This window comes from Petaurus breviceps, unplaced genomic scaffold (genome assembly GCF_028583685.1).
Source record: "Petaurus breviceps papuanus isolate PSGF00001 unplaced genomic scaffold, PetGlider_PUasm1.0 91133, whole genome shotgun sequence".
Classification (NCBI taxonomy): domain Eukaryota; kingdom Metazoa; phylum Chordata; class Mammalia; order Diprotodontia; family Petauridae; genus Petaurus; species Petaurus breviceps.
This window is the reverse complement of record NW_027187419.1, coordinates 62,951,726-62,975,900: the sequence shown is the minus strand read 5'-3', so window position 1 is coordinate 62,975,900 and position 24,175 is coordinate 62,951,726. Positions and strand designations below refer to the sequence as shown.

Here is a 24,175-nt window from a genome sequence, read left to right as displayed (position 1 = left end):
AATGTAGTAGGCTATATTTCTAGTTTTAAGATTTATAAATGATCACCAAAATTTTATGGAAAAAAATTAGTTGAAAACTTATAACAGGATAGCTCTGTTTTTTAATCTTAAAACAAAAACAAACTTTTAAAATTGAGATTTATTAAAACTAAGTTGGTGTAAAATGTCCTTAAGTAACATAAATTCCCAAAGTATTAACAAACTAAATGTCTAGTTAATTGCAGAATTCTTAGATATCATAAAGTTTTTTAGTCAAAAAAGGGATAGTAATTTAATTTGATCACAGTACTTTTAAAAGCTATTAATTTTAGAATCCCTTTAGACAATGGGAACATTTTACAGTGAGCCTTAAGTAATTTGTATGAATTTCTGCACATGTTCTAATTCTTGGCGAAAAATAATATTAGATTTCCCAGCAAGCTAACAAAAAAGTGTTCATCCTTTACTGATTACTTGCTCTGATCATAGAAATTTGCTATAGGAAGGAAAAAAGTAGGAATATGTGAATTAAATATAACCTTAAGTGCTTTTTATCTTAAACAGCAATTTTCACCAATCACAGCTTAGAGCCAGTTACAGTTAATTCTATTCTCATGGAGCTGTAATAAACAGATTTACTATGTCTCTTATACATAAGGGATTTCATTTAACATTTTTCTTTCTCAAATTTAAACTTGTCCTGGTATAAAGGTCAATTATTAGAAATTACTTCTTATTGTACATAGAATTGTAACTTCCCAGCAAGCTAAGTTCATTGTTTAGGAACTACATAACTAAAACAAGTTCCTTTCCCAGGCTGATGACCTTGCCTATAGAGATGGTTTCCAGAGGCCTCAGCGGTTTTACAAAACAAGGAGAATTGACATGGACCATGGGCTGATGGTGATGCCCCTGCTTTACCAACTCTTATATATGCAGGAGGAATGTTCTGAATGGGCAGAATTAATCCGAATGAAGTTTTCACCCAGTCTCCTCCTTTCCACATATGGTAATCAATTAACAACTTTAGGTTTTAGCATTAAAACAGTAACTTAATTAACAATTTTGCGAGTTTCACAAATGAGAGCCAAATTGTTTTAGCTGTAACCTCCTTTTTACCTACAGATAAAGATGTAAATACCTGGATTTCTATATGGCAGATATAAACATTATAAGACAGAGTTTAGCAGAATTGATAAAGTGACAATTGTTTTTACACAAAATTTTTCCTCTTTAATTTCAACAAAATTCAGATTAAAAATTTACTTTATCTAACAATATTTCTGGCTAACAATGATCATTCAATTTTTACTATATAATAGAATTTTACTATAGTTTAGGAAGACCATAATAATACAATGATAATATGACATTAATTTCATTTCCAAATCATCACATACAAAAATTATTGATAAAAAAATTGGGCTTATCAAGTGCAGATGTTTTTCTTCTCTCCCCACAGTTGCAGAGCCTGATTGTGGATTCTGGAGTTTGAAAGGAGAGGTTCATCTGCTTGCCTAAAGGTGTGGGCTTCAGGGTGCCCAGGGCTGTTGCAGTGGGGTTCTTGATATAATTAGTATGCCTCCTTCCTTTGGCCAAACTGGGGAGGGTAACTCAAATTCCCTATTATTCTTCAGCAATCTCTTTTTTAATCTGATCTGGGATGAGAGGCTTTAACAAATATTTGTAAATTGTTTTTGGCTCATTTAACTTTTACTTCGGTAAGCTTCATTTCTATGTTTATTCCTTAAAAACTTATTTGAAAGTGAAAGCTTTTAACTTGCCAGTCACAGTGCATGGGGACTCTGGAAAGAGATTCAGTTGTGCCTTGTCCCCTCTCCCCCATACTGGAGAGCTCAAAGCTTCACCTGTGAGGTGTTTCTTTTTTGTATTTGCCTTGGTGTCATTTGGTATAATAAATTCTGACTTATCTTTAGCATCAAATTAGGAGTGACACTTTTCACAATTTCTAAAATAACCAAAATGAGTTAAATTAACTTTTGGTTGCATCCCTATACACAAAACTTTTCTTTTTTAGGTGAGGCAGGAAATGGTTAAATGTCTGTTAGTCTGCCTCTTTGATCTGAGGGGAAAAATTCCTTTTATTTTTTTTTATCATTTTCTCTGTATTCAAACTTGGCCAGAGTTGGAATAGAGAGAAAGAGTTTTTCAAACCTTTTAAAAATCTTAAAACTTCTGTTCACGCAAATAGTTTATACCCTATTATTTTTTCTAATTCTATCCTGATACTTCTTGTATACTCTTTGACTTGCCATTACCATCATATAACCTAAACAAGATAATATTCTCTTTCTCTTTCTCTCTCCTCTAAGGGAGAGGGGGAGAGAAAGAGATAACAGCATTCCAAGGAAAGTCCAGCAGTACAACTGCATTTTAAAGCTTATAGGGTGTCAGATTATTCACACTCACACTCATTCAAACAGAGACACAAAAACAAAACAGATAGATACAGAAAATGACAGGAAGAGTGCGCTTACAGAAAATAGTCAGAGATTACCTGCAAAAATCAGACATTTGCTTGGCCCTCCAGATGATAGCGGAGGCCAGGTAAGTCTTACTTTGAAATTTTCTTTTTATCTGTTTCTATGTCTTCAGATTGTGTAGGGACCACGGCATCACACTAAATTGTTTGAGTCACCCTTGGCACTTTCATTTCTTTTTTTAAAAAATTTTTTAATGCTCTATTAACTTCTGATTTACATCATTAGTTTCCACCAGATTTTGGGTTACAAATTTTCTCCCCGTTTTTCCCCCACCCATCCCCCCAAAACAGCAGTCCCACAGGATATCCCCACCTCCAATCTGCTCTCTCCCATATTTTCTCCCATACCCTTTTCGACTTTTCCAGTGGATATCTATGCCTCAGTGCCTGTACATCCCATTTCTTAATTACATGTAAGATGGTATTAATAATAGTATATATATATATATATATATATATATATATATATATATATATACACATATATATACATACACACACACACACACACATATATATATATATTTGAATATTTGATTTTAAAACTTTCAATCCCAGATTCATTCCCTTCCCCCCCTGCCACCCACCCCCACTGGGGAGACAAGCAGTTCAGTATAGGTTGTACATATGTGGCTAATGCAAAACAATAACATAGTAGATATATTGTAAAAGATTGACTACATTTCCCTCCCACCCATTCTATTCTCTACTTTGATCCTGTCCCTTTTCAAAAGTGGGTGCTTCCAACTTCCCTCCCCCCCAGCCTCCCTCCCTTCCATCATCCCCCCTCTCATACCCTTCCCCCCCATTCTCCTGGAGGGTGAGATCCCCTATTTAGTGTGTATTTCCCTCCCTCCTCAAGCCAGATTCAATAGGAATAAGGTTGACCCATTCCCTTCTGCCCTCCTATTCTTCCCCTCCATTGCAACCATTTTCCCTTGCCTCTTCTGTATGAGATAGTTTACCCCATTCTGTCTCTCCCCATCTCCTCTCATTATACTCCTCTCACCTCTCAATTTCACCTTTTAAGTATCATCCCTTCCTGTTAAATTGGTCCCATGCACTCTATCTATGTATACCTGTAAACATATATACACACATTCACATATGTATTCATATGCCCGCATACCCTCATATAAAGACATATATATATATATATATATATATATATTTATATTTATATTTATATTTCTAATCCCTTCAACTACTGAGAAAAGTTTCATAAGTTACAATTATTGTTTTTCCATGTAGGAATGTTAATAGTTAAACTTTGATAAGTTCCTTATGATTTCTTTTCCCTGTTTACCTTCTCATGCTTCTCTTGCTTCTTGTATCTGAATGTCAAATTTTCTATTCAACTCTGGTTTTTTCAGCAAGAATGCCTGAAAGTCCTCTATTCCACCGAATGACCATATTTTCCCCTGAAACATGATACTCAGTTTTGCTGGGTAGGTGACTCTTGGTCTTAATCCCAGCTCCCTTGACCTCCGAAATATCACATTCCAAGCCCTTCGATCCCTCAGTGTAGAAGCTGCCAGATCCTGGGTTATCCTGATTGTGTTTCCACAATTTTCAAATTGTTTCTTCCTGGCTGCTTGTAATATTCTCTCCTTAATCTGGGAATTTCGGAACCTGGCTATAATATTCCTAGGAGTTTTCTTTTTGGGATCTTTTTCAGGAGGTGATCGGTGGATTCTTTCAACCTCTATTTTGCCCTCTCATTCTAAAACATCAGGGCAGTTTTCTTTGAGAACTTCCTGGAGGATGATTTCTAGGTTCTTACTTTGGTCATGGCTTTCAGGTAGTCCAATAATTTTTAAATTATCTCTCCTGGATCTATTTTTCCAGGTCAGTGGTTTTTCCCATGAGATATTTCACATTGCCTTCTATTCTTTCATTTGTTTGGATCTGTTTGACAGCATCTTGATTTCTCATAAAGTCATTAGCTTCCATTTGCTCCAATCTAATTCTGAAGCAATGATTCTCCTCAGTGAGCTTTTGAGATTCTTTTTCCATCTGGAAAATTCGACTTTTTAAGGCATTCTTCTCCTCATTGCCTTTTTGAGCCTCCTTTGCCATTTGAATCAGTCTGTTTTTTAAGGTATTATTTTCTTCAGTCAGGCTGTTGACTCTCATTTCATAATTTTCTTGCATTGTTCTCATTTCTCTTCCCAATTTTTCCTCCACTTCTCTTATCTGCTTCTTAAGGTCCTCTATGGCCTGTAACCAGCTTGTATTTTCCTTTGAAGCTTTTGGTGCAGGAGTACTGACTTCACTGTTTTCCTCCTGTTCCATGCCTTGCTCCTTCTTATCCCCAAAATAGGAGTGTAATGTTGGAATCTTCTGTCTGCTTTGTTTCCTCTGCCTGCTCATTTTGCCACTCAATTATTTGACTTTTGGGCTTTTTGCCACAGTAGGACTCTGCCACCACACAGGGGAGTTTTCCTCCCGAACGCTGGGGTTTTCTCAGCTGCCAGAGATATTAGATGGGTGCCCTCTCTGAGGTCTCCACATGCTCTAGCAAGCTGGACACACACCCCAGGACCTCCACCCTAGACTGCAATCCAGATCCAAGCAGGTTAAAGCAAGAGCGATTACCCCTCAGACTGGTGCTTGGTCCCCCTACACTCTGCAGGCCAGGAGCTGAAGCCGCCACGTGGTGCTGGCAGGCTGTGCCGGCATCTCAGAGGTTTCTCGCCCTGGGGGTAAAAGCCACGCACTCCCACTTACTGGGTCCCAAAATCCAGACTGCACTGGCCTCTCACCTTGTCCTTTGCATCTATGTATTGATAAATCTGGAAACGGCCACAGCTGCTGCTGATCTGGAGTCCTTCTGGCCGGTGGCTGGTCAGGCCTGCCCTGGGGCTAAAGCCTCGGTGTGGTGCTGGGCTCGGCTCCCAGAGCACTGTGCTGGATTCCTGCTGGCCTGCCGGGCTGTCCTCAGCAGGAGGCTAGCTTCTCTGTGTCATTATGTGGGTTCTGTAGCTCCAAAGTTTGTTTAGAGTCCCCTTTTTACATGGATTGGAGAGGGTGGAAGCCGGAGCTGCAGGAAGGTCTTGCTTCTACTCCGCCATCTTGGCTCCGCCCCCAGCACTTTCATTTCTAATGTTAAACATACCTTTAATATATTCCATAGAAAAAAGGCAGAAATGGGTAAATGCTGGGGTCCCTCCTTTATTAGTCTCTCAGTCATCTGTCTCCCATTTTACTAAATCCACTGCATTGCTCTTTGAAAACCAGGGGCAACAATGGTCCACACACACTAAAAACTCCTCTAACTGTTCCTTCATAATAGCAAATCCCCTTGCTTTCACTACTTTCTTTAATACTTGAAGATATTGGGCTGGCCAGGTAGCCAGTAAGAGCACCGGCCCCAGAGTTGGGATGACCTGGGATTGAATCCAGACTCAGACACTTAGCACCCACCCAGACACACCTGGCCGTGTAACCTTGAGCAAGTTACTTAACCCCAATTGCTTATAAAAAAAAATACTTGAAGATATTGTTCCTGATCTTTGAATTGTACCCCATGCATTTGACCCATAGTGATAGAAAGTTTTGAAATTTCTGTATCAGCCTGGTGAAACAAAATAACTAACTAAAAAAGGTTAACTGAAAAAAAGTTCCTTTACCCTGTGTACTTGTGACTTGTGGAGATCCAGTGAATGTAAGGGCAGTCTCCATGGCAGCCTTCCTTTCAGGTCCCTATTTGCCCCACGTTGGGCACCATTTGATGGGGGCCACTTGATGCCAGCATCAGGTGTGAGTAGAGACATGAAATGAACCAGGTCAGGCGGCATTTCAGGATAGAACTCCATTTATTGAATCTCTGAACAAGATTTTTATAGAGCAAAGAGACAAAAAAGGTAACTATAAGTCATTATATTCCCATAATATCAGGCAGACCTTGAAGGATATCATGTCCTTTCTTTATCTAGTGTTCCCATACAGGATGAGCAAGAATTCAGGGTGCTTTGTTCTTTGCACGTCATGGAAAGGTGAGCCAACATCCTGTTGGCCTGAGAGCAGCTGAAAGGAGCTGGCTACTTCTACCTGCCTAACTTAGAGTTAGCCCTCAACAGGACCCCAAGTCGAGAGAAAGGGTAGAATCCCAGGATCCCTTCTAGAGACCTTCCTCTGGGGCTGAACTGTCTGGTAATCATCTGTACCAAACTGGAACCATGATTCCTTTTAATCTCAGGCACCTGGGACTTCAGGGGATGGGGTGGGGTGCCCACGGGGTAGGGTAGGAGAGCAGTGTTTGTACCACACACTGTGAACCAAACTGGGAGAGTGCTTATTGCCCCACTGACGTTTGCACTACAGATGGAAAACCACTTAGGGATAAGAATTGTAAAAATCTCTGTGATAGAGATGGAGTCTGTGCTCCTCATCTTTTTTTTTTTTAAAAGCAACTGGGGTTAAGTAACTTGCTCAAGGTTACACAGCCAGTTATTTCTGGGTGTGGTGCTAAGTATCTGAGCCCAGATTCGATCCCCAGGTCATCCCGACTCTGGGGCAGATGCTCTTAGTCGCTGTGCTACCTGGCTGCCCCTGTGCTCCTCATCTTGATAGAGACTGAATCCATGGCTGAGATCAGTGTGACACATTCACATCTCAATTCTTTGAAGTGTCTCGAATCTTATGAATGTGTACTCTTCTTCCAGTGGGATAGATTGTAATCCCTTAATCTCATCCTATGCTATTCTCATCCATGTCTTTAATTCAACAAACAGTTACTAACTTTTTTTTTTGGAGGGCAACTGGGGTTAAGTGACTTGCCCAAAGTCACATGGCTAGTAAGTGTGTCAAGTGTCTGAGGCTAGATTTGAAATCAGGTCCTCCTGACTCCAGAGCCAGTGATCTATTCACTACGCTACCTAGCTGCCCCAGTTACTAACTTCTTATTGCATGCACAGCACTACATTAGATACTGGAGATGGACATTGGTGCTTACATCCCATTGAGAAAATATAGCATGTATATGCTCTGAGGGATCCTTTTTTAAACTCTACTTTCAATTAGAAACACCTACTTTGCCATGTTTACCTAAGAATATTTGGTTTTGCCTTTCTTTGTACTATAACCATTAAGACAGCTAGGTGGTGCAATGGATAGAGTACTGGACTGAGAATCCAGAATACCTGAGTTCAAATCCAGGCTCAGACACTTACTTAGCTATGTGACCCTGAGGAAGTCACTTAGCCTGTCTCAGTCTCATCTATAAAATGGGGATAATAATAGTCCCTTCCTTCCAAGGTTGTTGTGTGGATCAAATGGGATAATATTTATAAGGAACTTTCCAACCCTTAAAGAACTATATAAAAGTTAGTTATTATAATTAACTTAGGTTTAAGGGAATGCAACAGTTTTTACTTGATTAACAATTTAATTATTTTTAACTAAATTAAACAAATCTAGTAACTATGGTTATTAACACAGACATAGTTTGTGGAAGTAGCATATTCATACAAATATAAAGAGCAGCTAGGTGGTAGAGTGGAAAGAGGACCAGGCATGGAGACAGGAAGACTTGAATTCAATTTCAGCCTCAGACATTTACTAGCTGTGTGACCCTGGGCTAGTCACTTAATCTCTGTTTGTCTCCATTTCTTCATCTGCAAAATGGGGATAATAATAGCACTTGCCTCCCAGAGTTGTTGTGAGGATGAAATGAGATAATAATTTTAAAGAGTTTAGCACAGTGCCTGGCACACAGTAGGAACTATACAAATGTTAGCTGTTATTATTGTCACATATTCAAGATTCTTCATTCAGAAAGTATGTTGGCCTTGGAGTCAACTCTATTGAGTATTAACCCAGGTTCTGACATTTACTATCATTGTGGCCTTGGGCATCACTTAACCTGCTTGTGTCAGTTTTCTCATTTGTGAAATGGGAATAATGATATTTGGGCCACTTATCTCAAAAGAATATGAGGAAAATGCTTTGTAGATACTTTAGAGCATTATATAAATCTCTCTCTCTTTCTCTTTCTCTCTCTCTCACCATACACACACATACACACACAGAGAGAGACACACGTACATACACACACGTTGTCTCTTCAGTTATTATTAGTCATTCTTCCTTCCCTTATTTAAAGGAATTTCCTTCCTTATATGAACCTTGACTGAAAAAACTTTTATTGCTCCTGATGATAATTTCCTACAAATTTGATGGAACAAATTACTAATTTTATTCATTTAAGATGAGTTATTGTAGCCCTAGGGATAGGAACTGGACCCATATTTTCATTAGTGTAGGGAACTCAAGAGTGATGAAATTCCCCTTCTAATACAGTTAGGCAAATTTTCTTCTAATTATAACCTTAGAGAGTTGTCTAGAGCAGTCAAAGATTAGGTGGTTTGCCTGACCTCAGCCTGTCTGTCTGTGTCAGAAGCAGGACTCAAATCCAGGTTTTCCTGACTGCAAGGCCAGCTTTCTATCCACTGAACCACCAAAGAAAATAAATATAATATGACCCTAGAAGTAGAAGATATTGGAGAAATAAAATGTCATCTATTTGCCTTGTGTGTCTGTCACTCTCTACTTTTAATTTGCAATACTGAAATCCAGTTTAATTTTTTTTAAGGGAACATGACATCTTTCTGGGATAGACCCCTGCAGTTCTCCAGATGGCAAGAAGATGGAGTAAATAATCTCTTAAAATGTTTTTCTGATTCTAAAAAAGTTTTCATCATGAGCACTTCCTGTATCCCTACATAAGAAAAGTATTTGGCTCCATGTGCTTTTTTTTCCAAAACACATATATAGGACTGCAAGAGGAAACAGGACAGACATAAATACACTGACTCTTTGTTGTGGATTTAGGTGGTATAAAAAACAGTTTTATATGAGCAAGACACAAAGTTATGTGAATTTTTTGTGCTATTAATATAGAATCTAAAGCCCTTTATAAAAATAGTGAATTTTGGCAAAACACTGCACATGGGTCTCTAAATCATTAGCCCACGACTGTAAAGTTCTCTACATCCAGTTAGAGTTCTGGGCTGTGCTCTTTATCTAAACTGAGATTGAATCCACGGCTGAAATTGTCACAAGATCAATGGATCTACGATTTCTTCAATATGGACACGCCCTCCAATAGTGTAGATTGCAATACATCTGTTTTCTCAGTCTATGCTACTCTTACATATGTCTTCAATTCAATTCAACAACAACAAAATATTATTAAGTGCTTACTGAATGCAAAGTAGTACACTAGGTGCTGAAGGTATTTAAAGGCCAAAACAAAACAGCCCCTACTCTTAGGGAACTTAGAACAACATGTATACAACTCTGCATCAGATCATGTATATCTTTCCATGCTTTTCTGTAGTCTTCATATTTATTTGCTCTTAGAGTACAAGTAATATTCCATTATGTTCATGTGCCAAAATTTATCTGTCCTCAATCAGTGGACATCTACTTTGTTTCCAATTTCTTTGCTAACTTGAAAAGTGCTATTATAAGTATTTTGGTGTATATGGGGACTTTCTTCTTATCAATCATATCTTTAGTGTATAAGTCTGGAAGTATAACCTCTAGACATAGATTCCCAAAGTGGTTCATACCACCCCTGAGGGCACTGGAACAATACAGGAGGACAGCAGTATTCTTAGGGGAAATTGGAGGGGGTTGAATAAAAATAAGGGGGCTGTGGAAGCATAAGGAAAGAAGAGAAGAGAAGAAAATTTTGAAAAACAATTGGTACATGTTTCATCTGCTGTGCAACAGAGTTGGAAGTCATAGTGATTACATTATTTTCCAAATAAACCCACAAAATCCAAGTTATAACCAATCAGTAGTCAAGTTCACCAACAGGTCTTAACAAGCAAATGTTGGCAGGCAAACTTGTCGAGCACTGTTGGGAAGTCTAGCATGTATCAGCAGAAATATATGCATGGGGAAACTAGGTAGCACAGCGAATAGAACACCAGCCCTGCAGTCAGGAGGACCTGAGTTCAAATTTGACCTCAGACACTTAACACTGACCAGTCATGTGACCTTGGGCAAGTCACTTAACCCCAATTGCCCTGCTTTCTCCCCTCCGAAAAGCAAAAAAAAAAAAAAAGAGAGAGAGAGATACATGTAATGACTTGTTTACAATATGATACTATACAGTTAGTTACATGATGCAATATTGCATTATCAAAATTTCAATGCAGGAAAACCCCCACAAATTTACAATAAGTTATTAAATTTAAGATGTGTAGAAATTTTTTAAAATGTTAAAGTGTTAAAGAAAGTAGATTTCTAGGGGGGTGCTGAGTAATTTTTTTTTTAAAAGGGGACAGTGGACTAATTAAGTTTGAGAACCTCTGCTCTAGGAAAGAGTATAGATAGTTTAATCACTTTACTTGCATAATTCCAAATTGCTTTCTAAAACGGTTTATTGATTCACAGCTCCACCAGTGATGCAACAGTGCATCAAATTCCCAACTCCTCCAAAACTAACTTTTCCCATCAAATGTCATCTTTGCAAGTTTGAGTGAAAGGTGAAATTTCAGGGTTTTAATTAGCATTTTTTTATTGTTAATGATTTGGAACATTTCTTTCTTATGATTTTTAAAAGTTTACAATTCAGAGAATTGTTACTTCATATTCTTTGACCACTTACCTGTTGGGGAATGGAGATTTTATATATATATATATTTGTGTGTGCATAGTATATATGTGTATATATGATGTAGCTATACATATATTTGTGCAGATTTCCATTTTTATGTAAACAAAGCTATCTATTTTGTCTTTTTTACTTGTCTCTAGGGCAGCTAAGTGGTGCAGTGAATAGAGTCCCAGACCTGGAGCCAGAAAGACCACTTCATGAGTTCAAATCCAACCTCAGATACTTATTAACTGTGTGACCCAAATGGCATCATGAAGAGTCAGACACAACCGAAACTATTTAATAACAACAACAATTGTCTCTATACCTCATGGAGTTAAAAATGAATCTCTTACCCATAGCAATGAAAATTCTATGTTCTACTTCTCTTCTAAGCTTTTATGGTATAATCTTTAATATTGTCACATTCCTTAAGAATTTATTATGTAATATGGCATAAGATATTAAAAAACTAATTTCTGCCAGACAGCTTTCTAGTTTTCCCAAAAGTTTTTTTTAACCAAAATGAGAGTCCTTTCTTAAGTAATTTATATTTTATAGTTTACCAAACACTGGGTTACTGAGTTCTATTGTTTCTGATTCTCCCATGTACATTCTGTTCCATTATCTACTTCTCTATTTTTTAACCAAGGCCAGATGTTTTGATGATTGCTGCCTTAAAATACAGTTTGAGGTCTGGAAGTGTCATTTCTCCTTTATCCCTAGCTGGTTTAATTAATTCCCCTGATAATTTAAATATTTGCAAAACAAAAACAGAGAAGCAACAGTCCTTTACAATGACTTCCTGAGAGTTATTTAGAGCAGGACAGAATCCAAAAGGGTGGCACATTGGAGAGGTAGAAGTACTATTTGTGTAGAAGTCAATAGATATCTGCTCAGTGACATTGTCACCCAACACTACACAAAGCCTAAAACAGTCTTTTTGCCTCTCCTCCCTTTCTCTCTTTCCAGCACCTTTCAAACTCTTTTGTTAGAGGAAGTGAACAAATTACAGTGAGTATTGTCATCTAACAGTTTCTAAGTCACATGTTTCAGACCAGCTTTGTGAATTAGAGGCTTTCACACTTTCCTTGATTAGAATTATGCTTGATCTAGACAACAGCACTATAAAAATTTTGTTTTTATTCACATTTTGGCAGAAAAAAATCTTGGAACCGAGTGTTGGTTGGTGGTCAACCAAGGTAAACCCTGGTATGTAGTCACAAACCCAGTCAGGCTGACAAAGACATAAAGAAGTGTGACTATTCTGGGCAGTTCATGGGGTGGGGTGGGAAGGAAAGAGGGAAGAAAGATTTAAAACCCTTGGCTTAATTCACCACTTCATCATCTATTCTCAAAGAACCTGACGTGGCCAAGTTATTTCTTCTCTTATAAGATCAGAAATCATACAGCCTGTGGGGGAAAAAACCCTCATTATCATTTTTGGAGCATGCCACTGTTTTCAGCAACATTTAGAACTCATTAGTTCCGTGTTGGAAATAGGACAGAATGATAAGGCACAGACTCCAGTAGAATTTATTGCTATTTAGTGATCTGTTGGAATTTTATTTGCTCCTCCCAAATGTCATATTCCTAAAGCAGCTGAAGAAATTTAAAGCTTATCAGATAGTAATGGAAAGAGTGTTGGGGCTTAGATTCAGAAGACCTGGGTTCAAATCCTGGCTCTGCTATTTAGTACGTTTATAAATTTTGAACAAGTCTTTTACCTTGCTCTAAGTCTCTTACCCAGGCAGCTAGGTGGCTCAGTGAATAGAGGAGTCTGGGAGTCTGGAAGTCTGGAGTCTGGAAGACCCAAGTTCAAAGGTGACCTCACACACTGTGTGACCCTGAGCAAGTCACTTAACTCTCTTTGCCTCAGTTTCCTCATCTGTGAAATAATCTAGAGAAGGAAATGGCAAACCACTCCACTATCTTTGCAAAGAAAACTCTGAATGGGGTCAGGAAGAGTCAGTCAGGACTGAAATGACAACAACAAATGTTTAAGCAGGACATTTACCTTGCTTTAATTCTCTTACCTACAAAATGGCAGGGGAGGGGCATGGTTGGGGGAGGGAAATGGATTAGATCATATCTAATTGTATGATCTCTGTGAGGAAAAGTTTTTTTAGGAACTTGCAAAAGTAAAATAGGCTAAAGAGACTGAATATTTTATCTTAGAACTTCAAGACCTCCACAGAACTTTTATACTTATACTAACTGTAGTCAAGGACAAACTGAAGCCTCTTTCAGCAGTCTCTTATCTGAGACACTGAGGAAAGAGAATTTTTCCATTAACACAGTAATAAAAACCTCGTTGAATTCAAGTTGAGATTAGCAAAACTGGGGCCCTTTCACCAGCTGAAAATCAGTTTCTTAGAGTCCAACAAAATCGGCTCCTTATCTGAGAGGGGAGTTTCATTTCACTGGGATTCTAATTAAATCTGTATCTATCTTCTGGAAAACTCTCCTGCTTTATTGTGGTTTCACTCACCTGGTTTTAATGAAAAACTCGTGCTTTTAATTTTTGAGCTCTTTTTTCTCTTAGAACTGGTTATAATTTAGCTTCCCATCACTTCATGGAGAACTCACACAAGGCAAGAGCTCACGGGAGGCCAAAGGAAGCAATACAACGACACTCTCAAGGTCTCTCTGAAGAACTTTGGAATCGATTATGAGATATGGGAGACATTAGCATAAGACCACCCAGCATGGCATGGCATGCCCACATCAAAGAAGGCATCATGCTCTGTGAGCAAAGCAGAATCCCAATCATTCAAAAGAAATGTGAGGTGCATGAATCTAGAGACATCTTCATCCCCAATGTCTACATGGACCATTTGTGCCCAGCCTGTGGTAGAGCCTCCCAAGCTCATATTGGTCTGATCAGCCACACTGTACAATGATCCCAATGTCATGATGTCATTTGGGCCTCTTTGAATACAAAGAATGAACAACTTTAGCTTCCCTGTCACTCAAGGAATACATGTGACATTTGTGCCATGATAGCAGTATAAGGGTGGGTGCTATATAAGAAAAAGAAGAAAGTATTTATCTAGCACCTACTATGTGCCAAGCACTGTACTTAGTTCTTTACAAGTATTATTTCATTTGATCCTCTTAAACAACATTGCAAGGCTGGTGCTATTATTATCCCCATTTTGCAATTGAGGAAACTGAGGCAAACAGAGGGTAAATGATTTGCCCACTGTCACACTAGGAGTAAGTGTCTGAGATTGAATTCAAACTCAAGAATTCTGGACATAGAGGCAGCTAGGTGGTGTAGTGAATAGAGCACTGGCCCTGGAGTCAGGAGGACCTGAGTTCAAATCTGGCCTCAGACACTTAACACACACACACACACACACACACACACACACACACACACTAGCCATGTGATCTTGGGCAAGTCACTTAATTGGGCTTAAAAGGGCACCAAATTGCCCTACAAAAAGCAAAATAAATAAATGAATGAATGGATAGATAGATAGATAGATAGATAGATAGATAGATAGATAGATAGATAATAATTCAGGACATAAGGCCCATTGTGCACCATTCAACTATACCATTCAACTATCCAAAATGTAGTGTTTTAGGGAGGGCCCACATTACAGCTAAATTCATTTTAAAGGGATCCCTCTTTGTAGACATAAAATTGCTTTCTGTGTAGATAAATAAAAACATTCTGTGGTTCAAAATAAAAGTTCAACAGCCTCTTCATTATTTAACCTCTGTTTGCTTTAATCCAATGAAGAAGGAAATGGCGGACCACTTCAGTATCTTTGCCAAGAAAATCCCAAATCAGATCACCAAGAATCAAACGCGACTAACTCACCGAAGGACAACACCAACAGCACGTGCCAAGCGCCGTGTTAAGCATTTGACAATTTTATCTCATTTGAGGGGCAGCTATGAAAATGAAGACCAGTGGCAGGAGGATAGAAGGGTGGAGTATCAGCAGATGACACATATGGAGGCACAGGATGCAGTAACGGTAGCAAAATAGCAGATTCTGAGACCCAAGAAGAATGAATGCAAGATAGTACAGTAGCTACAAAGGACCACACCGTGGTACTGCAGGAGGCATAGCCAAGAAGCAGCAAGGCCCAGATGGCTACCAGGAAATGGAACTACGAGGAAGGAGGAGGGCTTAAATGGAAGTGAAAGGAAAACGAAATTATGAAGTTGGTTAAAAGGGTGGTTTGGGATTGTGAAAAGAAAGTTGGGCAGGAAATGCACAGGGATCTTTTGAAAGTAATGAAACATATTCAATTACATTATTTTCACTATTATTACTAAAAATATCTTAGTGAGCCAAAAGGATATTTACACCATGAATAAATAAAATTAAAAGAAAATGTTTCATCTTTATCTTATAATTTTAAAATGTCTATTTTTTGATTAGAGAAATGAAAATTAAAACAACTCTGAGGTACCACCTCATACCTATGAGAGTATGGCTAATATGACAGAAAAGGCAAAGGATGTGGAGAAAATTGAGACACAGATACACTATTGGTGTTGTGAACTGATCCAACCATTGTGGAGAGCAATTTGGAGCTATGCCCAAAGGGCTATAAAACTGTGCATACACTTTGACCCAGCAATACCACTACAAGGTCTGTATCCCAAAGAGATCATTAAAAAAACAAAAAGAACTTACATGCACAAAGATATTTATAGCAGTTCTTTTTGTGGTGGCAAAGAATTTGAAATTGATGGGATGCCCATCAGTTGGGGAATGGCTAAGTAAATTGTGGCATATGAATGTAATGGCATAATACTATTGTGCTATAAGAAATGATGAGCAGGCCAATTTCAGAAAAACCTGGACTTACATGTACTGATGCAAAGGGAAGTGAGCAGAACCAGGATGTATACAGTATCGGCAACATTGTGAGATGATCAGCTATGATTGACTTAGCTTTTCTAAGCAATAAAATGATCTAAGATAAGTCCAAGAGACTCATGATAGAAAATGCTATCCACATCCAGAGAAAGAACTGATGGAGTCTGAATACAGATTGAAGCATACTATTTTCACTTAAAATTTTTGTTTCCTTCCATGGTTTTTTTTTGCTCTGTTTTTTTATCTTCTTTCATAAAAGGGTAATATGGAAATATTTTTACATGATTGCACATATATAATCTGTATAGAATTGCTTATCATCTTAAGGGAGGAGAGAGTGAATGGAGGAAAGGAAAAATTTGCAACTCAAAATTTTATATTAAAATGAATGTTTAAAAATATCTATTTTGTGTATAGTTTATACTACACTTAATGTATTAATACAGGGGGTACATGTATATAATTTATACATAATAAATATACATATATCTGGGATTCATGGTCAAAAATATTTTACTGAGGAGGTACATAGCATGTTGCATGATGAGTCCTTTGGAATCATGGGTAGTCACTACAGGAGAGTTCTTAAGTGTTTCAAAATTGTTTGTCTTTACAATATTGTCATTATTGTACAAAATGTTATCCTGGTTCTACTCACTTCGTTTTGCACAAGTTAATACATATCTTCCCAGGTTTCTTTGAAATCATCCCCTTCACCATTTCTTATGGCACAATAATATTCCAGTACATTCATATACCACGATTTGCTCAGCCATTCCCCAGTTGATAGACACCTCCATAATGCTCAGGTTTTTTTTTTTTCCAACACAAAAACAACTACTATAATTATCTTTGTGCATATGGGTCCTTTCCCTGCTTCTTTGATCTCTTTGAAGTATAAGCCAGAAAACAGATTATCAAAAGAGGGAAAAGAATGGAGTCTTCACCCTGTAGGCCAGTGATTAGACTTTGATCCTGGAGAAAATCTAGACTGCATTATTAAAGAGATGGTTAATGAACATTTAGAAAAGGGACTCAGGAATTGCCAGGATCTAGCATGACTTCATCAAAAAACAGTCACACCAAATGAATTTTATCTCCATCCTTGACAGAGTTACTAAACTAATAGATAAAGGGAATGTGGTAAATCTAAATTGCTTAAATTTTAGCAAAGCATTTGATAAGGTCTCTTATTCTCATGAAAAATATGGAGAGATGTGACATAGATGAAAGTACAATTAGATGGATTTGAAACTAGATAAATTGGTGGATTCAAAGAACCACAGAGTAATTAATCACTGATGGTTCACTGTCAACTTAGAAGAAGGTCTCTAGGGGAATGCCCAAGGGATTTGTCCTTGGCCCTGTACTGTTTCATCAAGCAGATGAAACTGGAAGGCATGGGAAATATACTAGATAATAAAGTCCCCTAGATGATAAAGGGTCCCCCCAAAACCTTAACAAGTTAGAACATTTAACTGAATCCAAAATAATAATTTTAATAGGGATAAAAATAAAGTTTTACATGTGCATTCAAAATATTGACTTTAATGAATCAATGATGAGGGGTAAATGGTTAGATAGCAGTTTGTCTCAGAGATCTGGGAGTTTCTATAAAATGTAAACTTAGATGAGTCAACACGGGATATGGCAGAAAAAAAAATTAATTTCACCTTTGGCCAAATGAAGAGAGCTTAGCCTTCAGAAATGAGGAAGTTATAGTCACATTGCATTCTGCCCTATTTGACCACGCCGAGGGCCAGTTCAACACACCATATTTTTAGAAGGATGTTGCCAAGCTGGAGAATGACCAGAGGAAGGCAGCCAGGATAGTGAAGGAATTCCAAGTTCATTCCATATATGAAGAGATCAAAGGGAATAGAGATGTTTAGGCTGGAGAAGAAAAGATTTATGGGCAACATGACACATGTCTTTAAGAATTTAAAGAACTATCAGATGGAAGATGGATTAGATTTTTTTCAGTCCTGGATCCAGAGAAAAGAACTGTGAACAATGGGGGAAAGTTGCAAAGAGGCAAATTTAGACTTGACATAAGGAAGATTTTCCTAATAATTAAAGCTAATCAAAGATGGAATGGGATTCCTGGGATACTAGTATATTTCTCCTCATCAAAAATCTCCAAGAAAAAATGTGGATAACTACTTATTATGTTTGTTGTAGCACAGACTCTGGGGGGAGATGACTATATGTGTGTATGTATATGTACACATATATATGTATTAGATTATATATAATATGTTAATACTATATGCCACATTAATAATATACATTGTTAATTATTACAATTATTATGTACTAGTATTGGTTATCACAATGTTATTATATTAATATAATTAATATATGTGTTGTGCATTATACAATATATAGTACAATATTCTGGATATACTATATTAGGTATATCTATATGTATATATACATATTTACACATATACATATGTATGTGTGCATATGTGTGTTTTGTATTTTGTGTATGTGTATGTGTGTGTGTATGTGTATGCGTATGTGTATGTATATGTATATAAAATAGTGAGGCCTTTGCCAGCTCTGAAATTCTGTAGTTCAGACAGATCTTTCCACTGTGCCACAAAGCAGGCAGTACTGAAGCCTTACTTTGGAGCATGGGTTTTCCAGGCCTTTGTTTGGTGAAGAAGTCCTAAACCCTTTTCTACTAGAGAATGTCTGCAGAAGGTAATGCTCATTTGGGAATGGTGGAGAGCAGAGGGGGAGTGCTGAAAGTGACTTCATTGCTTGATTTTTCCTATTGCTTTATTTTGGTTTTATTTCTCAACAGGAATAGGAATCATAAATTAAATAGTGAAGATACTTCACTATTTAATTTATGATTCCTCTTTAATCTGTTAATGGAGCAGACACTGGACAAGAGCTCAGACCACATATTACATCTATCTTGAACCCCAAAACTTGTTGGCATCCTTGGGATTCCAGAGTAGAATTTATCTGTTACATGGACATTGGCTTTTTATTTTCTTACTCTGCTAGAAAGAGAATAACCCAGGGTGATGCTACTCCCTTTTAAAGCAGATGGATGGTAGTGTATTTGGTGAGCTAAACTTGTTATCAGGAAAATCTGAGTTAAAATCTAAACACTTAGTAGCTCTATGACTCTAGACAAGTCACTTAACCTCTTAACCTCAGTTATCTCATCTGTAAAATGGGGATAATAATAGAATCTATGTCACAGAGTTGTTGTTCAGATGTCTCAGTTGTGTCTGACTCTTTGTGACCCCATAAATGCACGTGTAAAACTTTACTTTTATCACTATGAAAATTATTATTTTGGATTCAGTTAAATGTTCTAACCTGTTAAGGTTTTGGGGGGACCCTTTATCATCTAGGGGACTTTATTATCTAGTATATTTCCCATGCCTCCCGGTTTCATCTGCTTGATGAAACAGCACATGGCCAAGGACAAATCCTTGGGCATTCCTCTAGAGACCTTCTTCTAAGTTGACAGTGAACCATCAGTGATTACTCTGTGGTTCTTACTTCTTTCTGCCTCAGCTTTCCCAACTATAAAATGGGGATAATAGTAGCACCTACCCCATAAGGTTGTTGTGAGGATCAAATGAGACATTTGTGAAATTCTTAGTACAGTGCATGGCACATAGTAGGCACTTAAATGCTTGTTTCCTTCCTTCCTTCCTTCCTTCCTTCCTTCCTTCCTTCCTTCCTTCCTTCCTTTCCTTTCCTTTCTTCTTTTCTTCCTTCTTTCATTCTAAGATCCTGTCAAGATATTAGGAGACACTCTGTTTTCCAGAGATTGGCATAACAACAGTCCTTTGCACTTATTTTCTGGAACTGATACTCCCTGAGCTCGGGCAAGCACCAACAAACCCAGATATGAAGCCCTGCTACGAATGGATTTTTTTGCCACTAAACAACCTTGCCTCACTGTTGCTGTTGTGTCTCACCACTGTTTGTACACAACACTGACTCTTTGTCTAGTCACAAGCATATATGTCAAGGTTTAGCCACACTAAAGTGGGTCCCCCCACAGGAGCAGGACCCTGGCCCATGTGTCTAATCTGCCTCCTTGCTTGCAAGCTGTTTCCCTCACTTTGAAATCAAACTTCTGTTTGATTCCTGACTCTTGTATCTCTAGTCTGTTCTGTTTGACTCTGGTCATCCACAGGTTAGAGGCTGGTTCAGGCCAGTTGACAATTCTTTCCATTCCTAAATCTATGCTCCTGTGATCTTTGTCCAGGATGTTGCATGGAGATTTATTTTTCATATAAATGTTGATTACAGGAGATTTATATACCTTGATAAGCCTCAGCCTTGAATTACTCCCACTATCCACTGCCTAGACGTGCTGCTGGGAAGAAAGATGAAGAAAATCACAAAACCTCAGATGTGCCCTTTCTGCTCCTAGGGCTAGGCAATCCTACACCTCTCTAATCAGCTCATTATCCCACTCTCCATAGAGACTTTTCCAAACATTTTATCGTTCATCAAAACTCCCTTGGCTCTCCCCCACCCACACCTTCTCAGCTGAAAACCTTGCCTCATATTTTGCAGAAAATAAACTGAGGCCATACGCTGTGAACTTCCTCTTTTCCTTTCTTCCTCATCTTCTATTACATAATAAACCCCAGTGATTCCCTATTACTTCTTTATTTTATTTTATTTTAAGCAATCAGGGTTAAGTAACTTGCTCAAGGTTACACGGCCAGTTATTTCTGGGTGTGGTGCTGAGTGTCTGAGCCCGGGATTCGATCTCCAGGTCATCCTGACACTGGAGCTGGTGCTCTTACTCACTGAGCCACCTGGCTGCCCCTCCATATTGCTTCTTAGATCAAACATAAAATCCTTTTTTTCCTGATTTTTAAAGCACCTCACAACCCGTCCACTTGCTTTTCCACTCTTCTTATACTTTGCTGCCCCCCATATATGCTATGATCCAATTATGAAGACCTTCTTGCTGTTTTTCACACACTACACTCCATCCCCCAGTTCCATGCTTTTTTACTGGTTGTCCCCCATGCCTGAATGCTCTCTCTCCCTACCTTAGACTTCTGGTTTCCTTCAAGGCTCAGTTTAAATCTCACCTTTTGCAGGAGGCCCTTCCCAGTTTTCCCCCTTCTCCCATTGCTAAAGCTGTCTCTTTGAGATGAACTTCCATTTAATATGTAATAATGATAAATAATCTGTTACATTAATATATTATTATAATATTAATGTATTACATATAATATATGCATTTTATCTTCCAACTAGTCTATGATATATGTATATTTTTATACCATCTACACACCTATACATGTATACATATACAAATACATACACACATGTATATAGTATGTGCCATTTTTGTAGGCTGTCTCACACATTAGAATGCAACCTCCTTGAGGGCAAAGACTTTCTGCTGTTGCTGTTTCATTTTTGTCCTTCTTTGGATCCCCAGCACTTAGCAGAGTGCTTGGCACACAGTAAGTGCTTAATAAGTGCTTCGAACTCCCCGGCAGAACGGAAGCACAGGCTGTGAAATACTCAGATTAGGAGCTTCAGTTTCTTGCCCAGGATTCCATAATCCCCAGTAATACTTTCTGGCTTCCTTCTGGTGCCATCATTTGTCCTTACTTGAAGGACCTCTCATAGAGTCTTGTATGACTTCGATGTTTTAGAAGAACTTTCAAGGCTATATTTTGTTGCAGATTTTCTTGATGAGTTTTGTTTTCATATCACCTTCATTTTCAAATATGTTGCCCCTGCTTCCCTTTCTCAGAGAGAATTATAATAAAGAATATATTATATATTATACAATAAAGAATATTATAATTATAATAAATTATAATATAATATAATAATTCCTTAGAAAAAGAATTTTTAAAAAGAGGGTGAAAAAAGCAGTTCAGCATAACTGGACAACACATCAACCAAATTTGCAATATATGTATTTAGTGTTGTACAGCCATAGTTCCTTATTTCTGCAAAGAATAATAGCTAACACTTACATATGCAACAGGTTCTGTGCTAAGTGCTTTATAAATATATCTTATTTGTTCCTCATAACAACCCTGTGAGATGCATGCTGTTAATATTCCCATTAATAGAGGTTAAGTGACTTGCCCAGGGTTATATAGACAGTAAGTGCCTGAGGTCAAATTTGTACTCATGTCTTCCTAACTCCAGGCCTGGCACTATGTGGCATATGGTGATACTGTGGCATCACCTAGCTACCTGTAAGAAGAGAGGGAGATTCATTTCCTCTCTTCTTTTGAGTTGAGCTTGATCATTATATTTATGCAGCATTCAGATTCACTTATTTTTGTTGTTCTTTCCTTTACAGTGTTGTAGTCATTGAGTTTGGGTTGCTAGATGACACAGTAAATAGAGTGCTGGGCCTGGAGTCAGAAGAGTCATCATTCTGAGTTCAAATATGGCCTCAGATGCTTTTATCTGTGTGACCCTGGGCAAGTCACTTAATCCTGTTTGCCTCAGTTTCTTCATCTATAAAAGGAGCTGGAGAAGGAAATGGCAAACCACTTCAACATCTTTACTCAGAAAAAACCAAATAGGTTCAAGAAAAGTTGAAAATGACTGAACATGCTTTCTTGGTTCTGCTGACTTCATTTGCATTCATTCATATACATTTTCCTATATTTCTTTGCATTCTTAATTTTCATGATTTCTTATACTAAATTAAAATCAATTAAAATTCCTTCATATACCACAACTGTTTTGGGCATCCCTTGGTTGATTTTTGTTTCCAGTTTCCAAACTACAAAACTGTTTCTACAAATATTTTCATATATGTGGGACCTTCATTCTATCTTTGCTCTTTTGGGGAGTATTTTCCTAGAAGTGGGAACTCTGGGTAAAAAACAAAAACATTAGAGGTTTTCCCTAGCCTAATTACAAAATGCTTTCCAGAGTGGTTGAACCAGTTAATATCTCTTCCAATGAAACATTAGTGTGTTTGTTTTTGCATAACCCTTCCCACACTGACAATCCTCACATTTTGTCATCTTTGTCAACTACCTGAATTCAAGGTGCAACCACAAAGTTGTTTTGACTCATATTTTTCTCGTTAATGGTGATTTAGAGCAACATTTCTTTTAGTTATTAATAATTTGTTAGTTCATATCCTTTAACCACTTATCCAGTGAGGAATAACTCTTGGTCTTATATATTGTGCTAGATAAACCATATCTTCTAGCATAAGTTTTGATCATCCTATGTCCAATATTACATTGCATATATATTGACTGTGTTTGGAGAATTTTGTGAAGTTCTTTGTACTCACTCATCTTCTAAATTAATATTGATTCATATGCTTCAGTTATCTTCATTCACAGGAGATACATTCACAGAAGCCTCCTCCTTTGCCTTTAAGGCACTTGGTCCTCATATTTGCCTTTCAGAATCCTTATCTTCTGTGAAAGTCCAGCTTAGATGACATTTCCTTCAAAATGTGTTCGAATATTCCCAGTTGTTAGTTTTCTTGCCCCATCTCAAACCTTCCTATAGTCCAGATTTCTTCTGTGTCAGTTTCATGAATGCAAAAGAATACTTATTCTAGAGAGATGTCATGAAGATAGAAATGACAGGATTTATCAATGGATTGGATACGAGGAATGAGAAAGAATAAGAAATGGAGGATGAAAGCCAGGAAGAGAGCTTCAGTGACCAGGAGAATGGTGGTATCCTCAACATTAATAGGAAAGTGAAGAAGAAGAGTGGGTAGGAGGTAAAAGATTATGAGTTGTACTTTAATAAATATATGTTGACTGGAATTAACTATCATCAATATCTCATTTGTTCCTCAGTATAATCCTGTGATGAAATCTAGGGAGATATTATAATCTCCCCCTTATAGATGAGGAACCTGAATCTCCAGCAAGATTGTAAGTGACTTGATCGAGGTCATAGTGATGCGGTTTCAACTCTGCCCACCAAGAAATGCCCAAAACTGTTGGGGTTTCAGGATGTGATGTGCTATCTCAAAGAATTCAGGCAGACCACCTCTAATCCAAGTACAGGCATTTATTGAGATTGATGCTTCTTATGAAACCAGCAAGTGTAGAGAAAGCAAGATCAATTATTATAGCAGAAATTATGAATATTAAAAAGGTAGAAGGAGTTTGTTAAGGGCTTAGGTAATAGGGGAGGAGTTCCAGTCAGTTTAAAACTGTGGATGGGATTACTCACAATGCGTACAGAAAAACTCATTGAGGGTGGGGTATATATG

General features: G+C 37.7%; 2 long non-coding RNA genes across 4 annotated transcripts in view; both read left to right on the top strand.

The window, feature by feature from the left end:
* The window catches only part of LOC138155020 (uncharacterized), a 33,184-nt gene extending 21,411 nt beyond the window's left edge, over nucleotides 1-11,773 (top strand). For both annotated transcript variants that reach the window (XR_011166740.1, XR_011166741.1), the window contains exon 3: nucleotides 11,255-11,773. This is a non-coding gene — a long non-coding RNA (uncharacterized lncRNA). The remainder of the gene's footprint in view (nucleotides 1-11,254) is intronic.
* The window catches only part of LOC138155470 (uncharacterized), a 440,018-nt gene that overhangs the window by 294,951 nt on the left and 120,892 nt on the right, over nucleotides 1-24,175 (top strand). The gene's annotated exons all lie outside the window — the stretch shown is intronic.